Raw genomic sequence first — 8670 nt, 5'->3', positions numbered from 1 at the left:
GCGGATTGCGGAGTGGCCGCGCCGGGTGCCAGTCACGGGGAGAGGCGCTTGCGATTGGTCAGCAGGACCCGTAGAGGGCGGTCCTTGGTGGCACCCGCGGCAGGAGCCGGAGCCGCTGTAGGGGGCTGGTGATGGGGTTAATTCCCCCGCGTGTGTGAAGCTCCCTTCGCAAGCCGGCCTTGCCGACGTCTTCTGCTCCTCCCCTCCCCCCTCTCTTTCCTCCCTCCCTCCCCCCCACGGACTGCCCGTTCGTCATCCTCGCGGCACTGCGGTAAGTTACCCCGCGTTCCCAGTCCTTTTTACCAATCGCCCGGTTGTGCCTCCCCCCACCCGCGGTTTTTTTTTTCTCCTCGCGGGTTGCACAAGGTTTGGAACTCCCCGGCTGTTCCCTGCGGGCGATTGTCCCGTTGCAAGCGAAGGGAGCGCGGCTGCTGTGGGGCTTTGCAGCAACAGCGGCAGTGGCGGCGCTAGCCCAAGCCAGCCAGCCAGCCTCTCCCCCCCCCCCCGCCGCGGCGGGCCTGCATTTGGACGGAAGTGTGCGCCTGCCTCGTGGATGCAGTTGGTGCAGTTATACCCCCCCCGCCGGGCCTTGTGGTGATGGGGGGGAAAGCGTTGCCCCCTTGGGGGCAAAAGGATGCCGGAGTTGATTCGCTCCCGGCTTGCCATGTATGGGTTGTCTATACCAGATGCACATGTGTGTCTGCACACACGCGCGCACACACAGACAGAGTCTGCGTATTTCGGATACACACACACACACACACACAAGTGACAAGTCGCTGCTTGTACTCAGGGCAAGCAGTTCTTCATATCCGGAAGGCTGGGATTGTCACCTCGGGGCCTGCAAAAAAAAAAAAAAAAGACATCTCCCTCTCCCTTCCCCACCCCCCTTTTACCTTCTGCTCTTCCAACATTTTTATTTATGTGTATAAATACAAACCCAAGAAGCCATAAATCTTGATGGAAAGTGGACGTCCCCAAAAAGTCTCCAAAATATAAAAAGTATGGCAAGGGTTCCAAATAATACCTGCAAAAATCTGTGGTGATCTGTCAGCCTCGGTTACCCAGAAGAGTTATATTTTTATGAAATAAGTAAATTAACTCTCTCTCTCTCTGTCTCTCTCTCTCACACACACACTTTTTCAATCCCAGTCTTCATGACCATGGCAGTGATCATGGTATGTTAATGAGTTGATTGCACAGATTTTTTTGTTTGATTTATCTGTTCAGATGAAGTGAGGTCCTAGTAGAAATGGCCAGAAGATCCAAATGGAGTATCAGGGATTTGGGGTGGTGGTGATGGTGGAATTTTTAGCCTTCTACTGTGTTAGAAATAGTACATGGGACCTAAAATATGTAACAAGGGGCAGCGTGAGTCTGCCTGTCTTTTTTTAGCTGTCCATTTAAGAAGTTATGATGGATTATGGGGAGAAGAAGATTCTGTCTGCTTTAAACAGGTGTTAAGGGTTGGTTTGGAAGTGCTCAGACAGTGTGACTTTCCCTTATCCAAGATATGCTCTTCCCATACTGCCCCTAGAAGTTGAAATAATGCAAAATGCATATTTCACACAGAGCTGTAGGCTTGTTTGTTTAATGTATATCATTATATAAATGCTTCCTTTATCTGTGGATACTTAGCGTTCACTCCCAAGAACTTGTGATATGCTGTTGTCTCTAAAGAACAATGCAAACACGTGAAAGGTTGTGCCAGTCTACTGTGGCACATCGATTTAACCCAAATCTATTTGTCTTATTTCCTTTCCATCCACTTAAGTTTTTAACTCCCTTTCTAAATAAAAAACTAAACTAAACATGAATCTTGTCAGAACTGGGTGGAGATATTGTCCTCTATGTTTGTATCTAAGATATGTTCAGCATTTCCAACAGATAAATCGTTGTTGTAGTATGGGGAAGCAAAGTTGCCTGTTTCTCAAGATGTTAACTTAAGGCTTGTAAGAAGGAAATGCTGAATTGGCCAATGCTGTGATGCAGGTAAAAAGAAATTCTATCAATAAGAGTAACAATTACTCTTATTTCTAAAATGGATGTTTCATTTTTGTAAAATTTATGGTACAATCTTAGATATATTTCCAACCAAGTGAACACTTTAGAAATTGAGACCAAAAACTGATTGGATTTCTGTTTGTGAACTACCTTGATTATTTTGTTTTTTAAAAATACAATGAAATGTCATTTCTTAAAATATTCTGATAAAATAACTTATAAATAATGCTTTTGATTGAAGATAATATTTAAATCATACTAAATGTGCTTTCTTGAATTCATATCCTTACTACTTAGTTTTGTTCAGCTGACTTATTATGTGCAACATAAGTTGTAACACGGTACATAAATTTCACAGACTGTTCATTTTTGTTTAAAAATTACTTGAAGCATTCTATAATCTAGTGCCATTTTATTTCAGATTTTCAACTCAAAATTTTCCAGAAAAAAATAACTGTTTATATGATCCTGCAATTACTATAAAGCAGTAGTTAAAGAACCATCATTTGAAAAATGATTTAAATCTCAATAGACCATTTAATAAAATCATTTCGTTATACAAATCAAAGCATACCCATATGTCCTAGCAGTACATGTGCTTGATTTTTCAGCAAAGGTCTGTGACGTTAGTCATAATGTTTGCCAGTTTTAGCCTCTGGTCAAGCTACTTATTCATCCTGCTTCAATACCTAGAATCATATTGTCTGTTCAGCTCTCCACAAAGCATTTTAATAGACCTTGCTTCAGTGATCTCCCTCAATCTTTTTGAAAGCCTGTATGGTGTTTTGTATGGAGATTTAAATATTGATATATTTTAGAATAGATAGATTTAACATTGGGATTTACACATAGGAAATTTGCTGAGGCTGTCTGTCTTTCGAACCCTTGCTCAAAAGCTCAAGAATAGGATGTCTGACCAATATTCCTACAGTCTTATATTATTTTCCTAGATATTATAGCTACAGGATATTTTGAGAATAAAAATACATCTTTTTAACTATTTATTATAGCCTGACCTATATATGTTCCAAGTTTCTTGTTTGGTGCAATAATTCTATATTTACATTATGTTCTTATCTTAAGTTCCCTTGTAGCCATCTTGACACTTGTCTGAACTGACTTTGTAACATTGAAAAATGGGTTGTATTTTACTAAATTAGATACCTTTTAGCATTTTACCAACTCAGGCAGTTTTTCAGTATGGGAGTGATAATTATACAGTCAAATTAGTCTTTAAAAAAATCTTTCTCTGTAGGAAGATAATCCTTTGAAGCACTATTTTGGAACTGCCTCAGTGAATCTATTCAGAAAGAATTTGAATTAGATTTATGTATTTCACAACTAAAATGTAATGCTTGGGTTTTATGTATCCTTTGATCAATTACTCGTTTTTAAAAACAACCTCTATATTTTGGAGCTTAACTGAAAAGCAGGTAGCCAGCTTTTTTTTTTTTTTTGCCTTTATTGAAATTATATTCCTTCTGTTCATGATTTCATTTGGCACTATGCAAGTTGAAGGCCAGATAGAAGAGATAAGCTACACCACTGTCGACTTTTAGCAGCCTCTTCTGGTGACATGCAACTTAAAATGGAGCTAAATATAATGACTATTACAGAAGGACAATTTAATTTCGTGCGTGAAAATGTTCTAGCAAATACTGTAATTTTATACTTCTGATGAAAGATATAAGAAGTGGATTTTTTTTAGAAGAAAGAATATTTGATTTCATTATGGTGAATGTAGTGGCACTAGTCAATATATTTTTTTTAGTTTTTCTTGTCCATGATTCTGGTTGCACATCTTTACCTGGCAAGCACATTTGTATAATATATTCACTCTGCTTCGGGTATTTTAAGAAATAATGATCATGGAGGAGTGCATACTGTTGTGTGTAGTTCATTTTTTTTGTGCAGAGGTGCAATCTTAAAAGGAGAATCTATGACATTTATCTACCCAGATCAAAATGCTAAAATGCTAAAGTTCAAATGAGCCGTCTGACTTGCTGTGTGCCTTCTGTTGGAGTACCAAGCTATTTAAACAGAAAGGGAGGAAGCAATGCATGGATGAGAGGAGATTTCCTCTTATGTCCTCCCTAGCCATGTTTGAGTAACAGAAAGTACAGCAGCTGGACCCATCATAGGACCCAAAGCAGAGAGAAATGACATGGAATTTTGCCAAATGGAATTTGCTTTGTGTATGTGGCTATGCTGAAGATGTGTGTCACTTGCCCTTAGGGATTTTTTAAAAAAATTCTATGTTTAGAGTAAAGATGTATTTATGCCGTAGAGAAATCTTGTCTGGGCACCGTTAGAAATGGTGTTCAGTTCAGTTATTTCATTCAATTAGAATAGAAAAGAACCAGCTGCCACAGCACACACATTGTTAACTTTTGTCTAAAGACTGGGGAAAATGTCTAGCAGGGGGCTTCTAGGTTTATCTCATTTACGTGCAAAGAGATGGTTTAAAATAACTTAAGACCAAATGAAATGCTTAGTTGCACCAGTTTCTCCAAAATGAACTTCCTCCACTGACTCATTAGTGAGATAGGATAAACTTAGCACTTTTCCCTTAAGCAATATTCACCTAGATTCAAACTGCTTTTGCATTTAGACCCATGTCCATAACCTTGAATGAACTCAGTCAAGCAATCATTCCTAGCTTATAGTATTGTGCAGATGACAGTCAAATCAAGAGTTCTTTTTATGCCTTCCCCCTCTTCTTATTTTCTTTCTCCCCATTGCCAATCTTCTTTGGAGCTTCTTCTATTTGCCTTAAGTAAACTTAACTGTTAGATGGAAATCATGAAAATAAAATGGGTCATTGCAACCAATCTTCATTCGTAGTTTTATAATTCTGGAATGATAATTCTGGAATGATAATCTAAACTGGATCCATCTTGTTTTTTGAGCTTCTTGACTAATGTTCATCTCAAGCAGTGAGAGAATCCATGCAAAAGTTAAGATATTCCAATTGCTAATAGACTGGCTGGGTTTATCCTTCATATAAACCCTTCATTTTAAATGTCTAAATTTTAGATTTGGTTTTAAATTGGGTTTTATTGTTTATATGTCTATTTTAAATTTTGGCTGATATAATACGTTTTTTAGATGAATGTTTTATTTTGTATATTTATGTGTTTTTTATATGGCTGTACACCGCCCTGAGTCCCTAGGGAGATAGGGCGGTATAAAAGTATGAATAAATAAATAAATAAATAAAATAATATAGATAGTCTTTGACTGATGACCACAATTGAGCCCAAAATTTCTATTGCTGGGTAAGACCATTGTTACTGGTAAATGAATTTGCCCCATTTTATCATCTTTCTCGCCACAGTTCTTAAATGAATAACTGGTTAGCAACATGGTTGTTAAGTAAATCTGGCTTCCCATTGACTTTGCTCATTAGACAGTCTCAAAAGGTGATCACATGACTCCGGGACACTGCAATTGTCATAAATATGAGCCGATCGCCAAGCATCCAAGCAGATGTTTGAATTTTGAACATGTGACCATGGGATATTGCAACGATCGTAAGTGTAAAAGAACTGGCCATGAGTCACTTTTTTCAGTGCTGTTGTAACTTTGAATGATCTCTAACCTAGTGGATGTAAGTCGAGGACTACTTGTACTATGTCTTAATGTGGCTTGTTCAGGTTTGGCTTGGTGTGTGAACATGATCACTATGGCTCTTTCTTGGTCTTTGTGGTATTCTGTTTAATGACATTATACTACAACTTTAGAGTTCTACATGGAGTTTGAAGCAATAGTTATCCTGCCTTTAAATCTTACTCTTTATTTTTGGAAATCAAATGTAAGGAAATAGGTTTCTCCATTAACCATGGGGAAACATATTTGATGCTATACTGTATCTGAAATAGCAATTATGTTTTTACTCCTAATTACATTAGCAAATTATTTTTCGCATTGAGTTTCCTTTAGGTATGGGCCAAGCAAAGCACAGTTTGTTAAGGTAGTTTTTGTATCTGAGATAAAGGTAGATCTTGGGTCAGTTTGCTAAACCATGTTGCTCTGTATGAGACTGTTCAGACACAAACTGTTTTTGTACAGCCATAGTTCCCAGAACTAACCCAGTTGCTTGTTTCACATGAAACATACTGCAGCCTAAACTAAATGCAGTAACTGGGTTTATATAATATCAAGAGGCACAAACTAGAAAACCATCTTTTGATGCAATGAATTGCGCAAAGCCAATCATAATCAGTCAGAACTTCATGATCCTATGTTACAGGATTGAAAAATACATCTTGACCAAAGCTTGCACTTCTATTTTGTTTGTAGAAATGGTAGTTTTTGCAATGCTAATTAAATTGCAAACTATGTTGCAAAATATCTCACTATTTCTTGCACCACCTGTGGCTGCCAAGTATTGTAGTTCAATAACAGTTTTCTTGTCCCTGTTGTATGGGGTGGAGATACTCACTTCAAGCAAGAGCAGAAATAGTGCAAGCAATTATTTGAGTTAAGTGTGGGTTGATTGAATTCTTAATGGGTAAGGTCCTCTCCCTATCATCTCATCTCATAAGGTGTAATATATAAGTTATGTCATCTCTAACATTTGCTTGTGTGTGTGTGTGTGTGTGCACGCGCGCGCGTGTGAGCTCACTTTAAAACACAGATCTCCAACCTTGGCAACTTTAAGCCAGGTGGACTTCAACTCCCAGAATTCCCCAGCCAGCTTTGCTTGGAGTTGAAGTCCTCCAGGCTTAAAGTTGCCAAGTTTGGAGACCACTGCTTTAAAACATTGTTTAATGTTTAAAAGGCTACATGGCTTGGGATCCATGTTTCTGTGATTTAAAATACTTAATATTCATCTTAAATTTCCTCTATAGTGGCACTCTGCAAATGAATATTTCTGTCACCGTTGCGTCATTTTTATTGCCAATGTCCTTTTCTATAAAGTTACCGGGTTGCTATGATCTGGATTTTTCCGAATGAACAAATGTTCATTCTGTGTGCTGAAGGTAGGGCTCAGGGACAACAATTCAGTATTTATTGGCCAGTAAAGGCGATTGCAAACAGGTATGAAGGTTATGTATTGCTATGGCATGAGGGAAAATAAATGATGGGAAAGATACAGATAATCCTCGATTTACAATCACAATTGAGCCCAATATTTCTGCTGCTAAGCGAGACAGTTGTTGAATTTGCCCCCTTTTACAACCTTTCTTGCCAAAGGGGCCTCTGGTGGCGCAACAAGCTAATGCAGCCTATTATTAACAGCAACTGCTTGCAATATTGCAGGTTCAAGCCCCACCAGGCCCAAGGTTGACTCAGCCTTCCATCCTTTATAAGGTAGGTAAAATGAGGACCCAGATTGTTGGGGGCAATAAGTTGACTTTGTATATAGTATACAAATGGATGAAGACTATTGCTTGACATAGTGTAAGCCGCCCTGAGTCTTCGGAGAAGGGCGGGATATAAATGCAAAAAAATAAAATAAATAAATAAATAAATAAAGTTAAGTGAATCACTGCAGTTATTAAGCTAGAAACACAGTTCTGAAGTGAATGTGGCTTCCCCGTTGACTTGGCTTGTCAGAAGATGGCAAAAGGGGATCATATGACCCTGGAACACTGCTAACGTCATAAATATGAGTCAGTTGCCAAGCATCCAATTTTTGATCACATGACCATGGGGATACTGCAACGGACATCAGTGTGAAAGAAGTCATAAGGCACTTTTTTCACTGCTGTTGCAACTTCACAAACAGTCCCTAAACGAACCGTTGTAAGTCAGTACTGTATTGGAAAGCAACAGTTTGGGAGAAGAAGCCCATCCAGTTGTCAGTCTGCATGACTGGGCATGCTCTGTAGAAGAAAAAGAAGAATTGGGGCATTGGGATCTTGCAGCTGCTACATGCCATGACTTGACACTCTGGATGCAGAAACCGTTTTACACAAAGATGTCTGGTGGTCGTGGGACAGAATAGACCTCAGTTCTTTCTGGATTCATATCTGGTGCTCTATGAGATTTAAAACTTTTCAAAGTGCAAGTAGAGCAGGAAGCCCTGTCAGGGATGTCAAAACGACTGGCTGCAGATCTTAAATCTCATTCTATGCAATCAGGTATTTTAGATCAGACATTTATTTATAGAATAGAATAGAATAGAATAGAATAGAATAGAATTTTATTGGCCAAGTGTGATTGGACACACAAGGAATTTGTCTTGGTGCATATGCTCTCAGTGTACATAAAAGAAAAGATACGTTCATCAAGGTACAACATTTACAACACAATTGATGGTCAATATATCAATATAAATCATAAGGATTGCCAGCAACAAGTTATAGTCATACAGTCATAAGTGGAAAGAGATTGGTGATGGGAACTATGAAACGATTAATAGTAGTGCAGATTCAGTAAATAGTCTATTATTCTACCAATAATACTATATATTCAAATTTCTGAAGTATATATCATAAGTATATATCATTTATTTCTATATTGGTTTAATAATGATATAATAATAATGAAGTTTACAGTAATAAACTTTACAATAATAAACTTTACAGTAATAAACAACCAGTTTGATATAGTGATTAAGGTCCCAGGCTAGAACTAGAATAGAGTGAGTTCTAGTCCTATGTTAGGCATGAAAGCTGACAGGGTGACTTTGGGCCAATCCCCTCCCTCTCTCAGCCC

At 38.4% G+C, this 8670-nt stretch overlaps 1 protein-coding gene across 11 annotated transcripts in view; it reads left to right on the top strand.

Annotated features, from left to right (window-relative positions):
* Positions 1-8670, top strand: part of R3HDM1 (R3H domain containing 1) — a 94212-nt gene continuing 85542 nt past the window's right edge. For 2 of the 11 annotated variants that reach the window (XM_058193903.1, XM_058193886.1), the window contains exon 1: positions 8-271. The gene's annotated coding sequence lies outside the window, so the exon portion shown is untranslated. Of the gene's footprint in view, positions 272-8670 lie in introns of all 11 variants that reach the window. The other 9 variants (XM_058193941.1, XM_058193914.1, XM_058193894.1 and 6 more) reach the window with 9 other exon arrangements.

This window comes from Ahaetulla prasina, chromosome 1 (genome assembly GCF_028640845.1).
Source record: "Ahaetulla prasina isolate Xishuangbanna chromosome 1, ASM2864084v1, whole genome shotgun sequence".
Lineage (NCBI taxonomy): Eukaryota > Metazoa > Chordata > Lepidosauria > Squamata > Colubridae > Ahaetulla > Ahaetulla prasina.
Note: the sequence above shows the minus strand (reverse complement) of the source record. Positions and strands in the feature narration are given on the sequence as shown.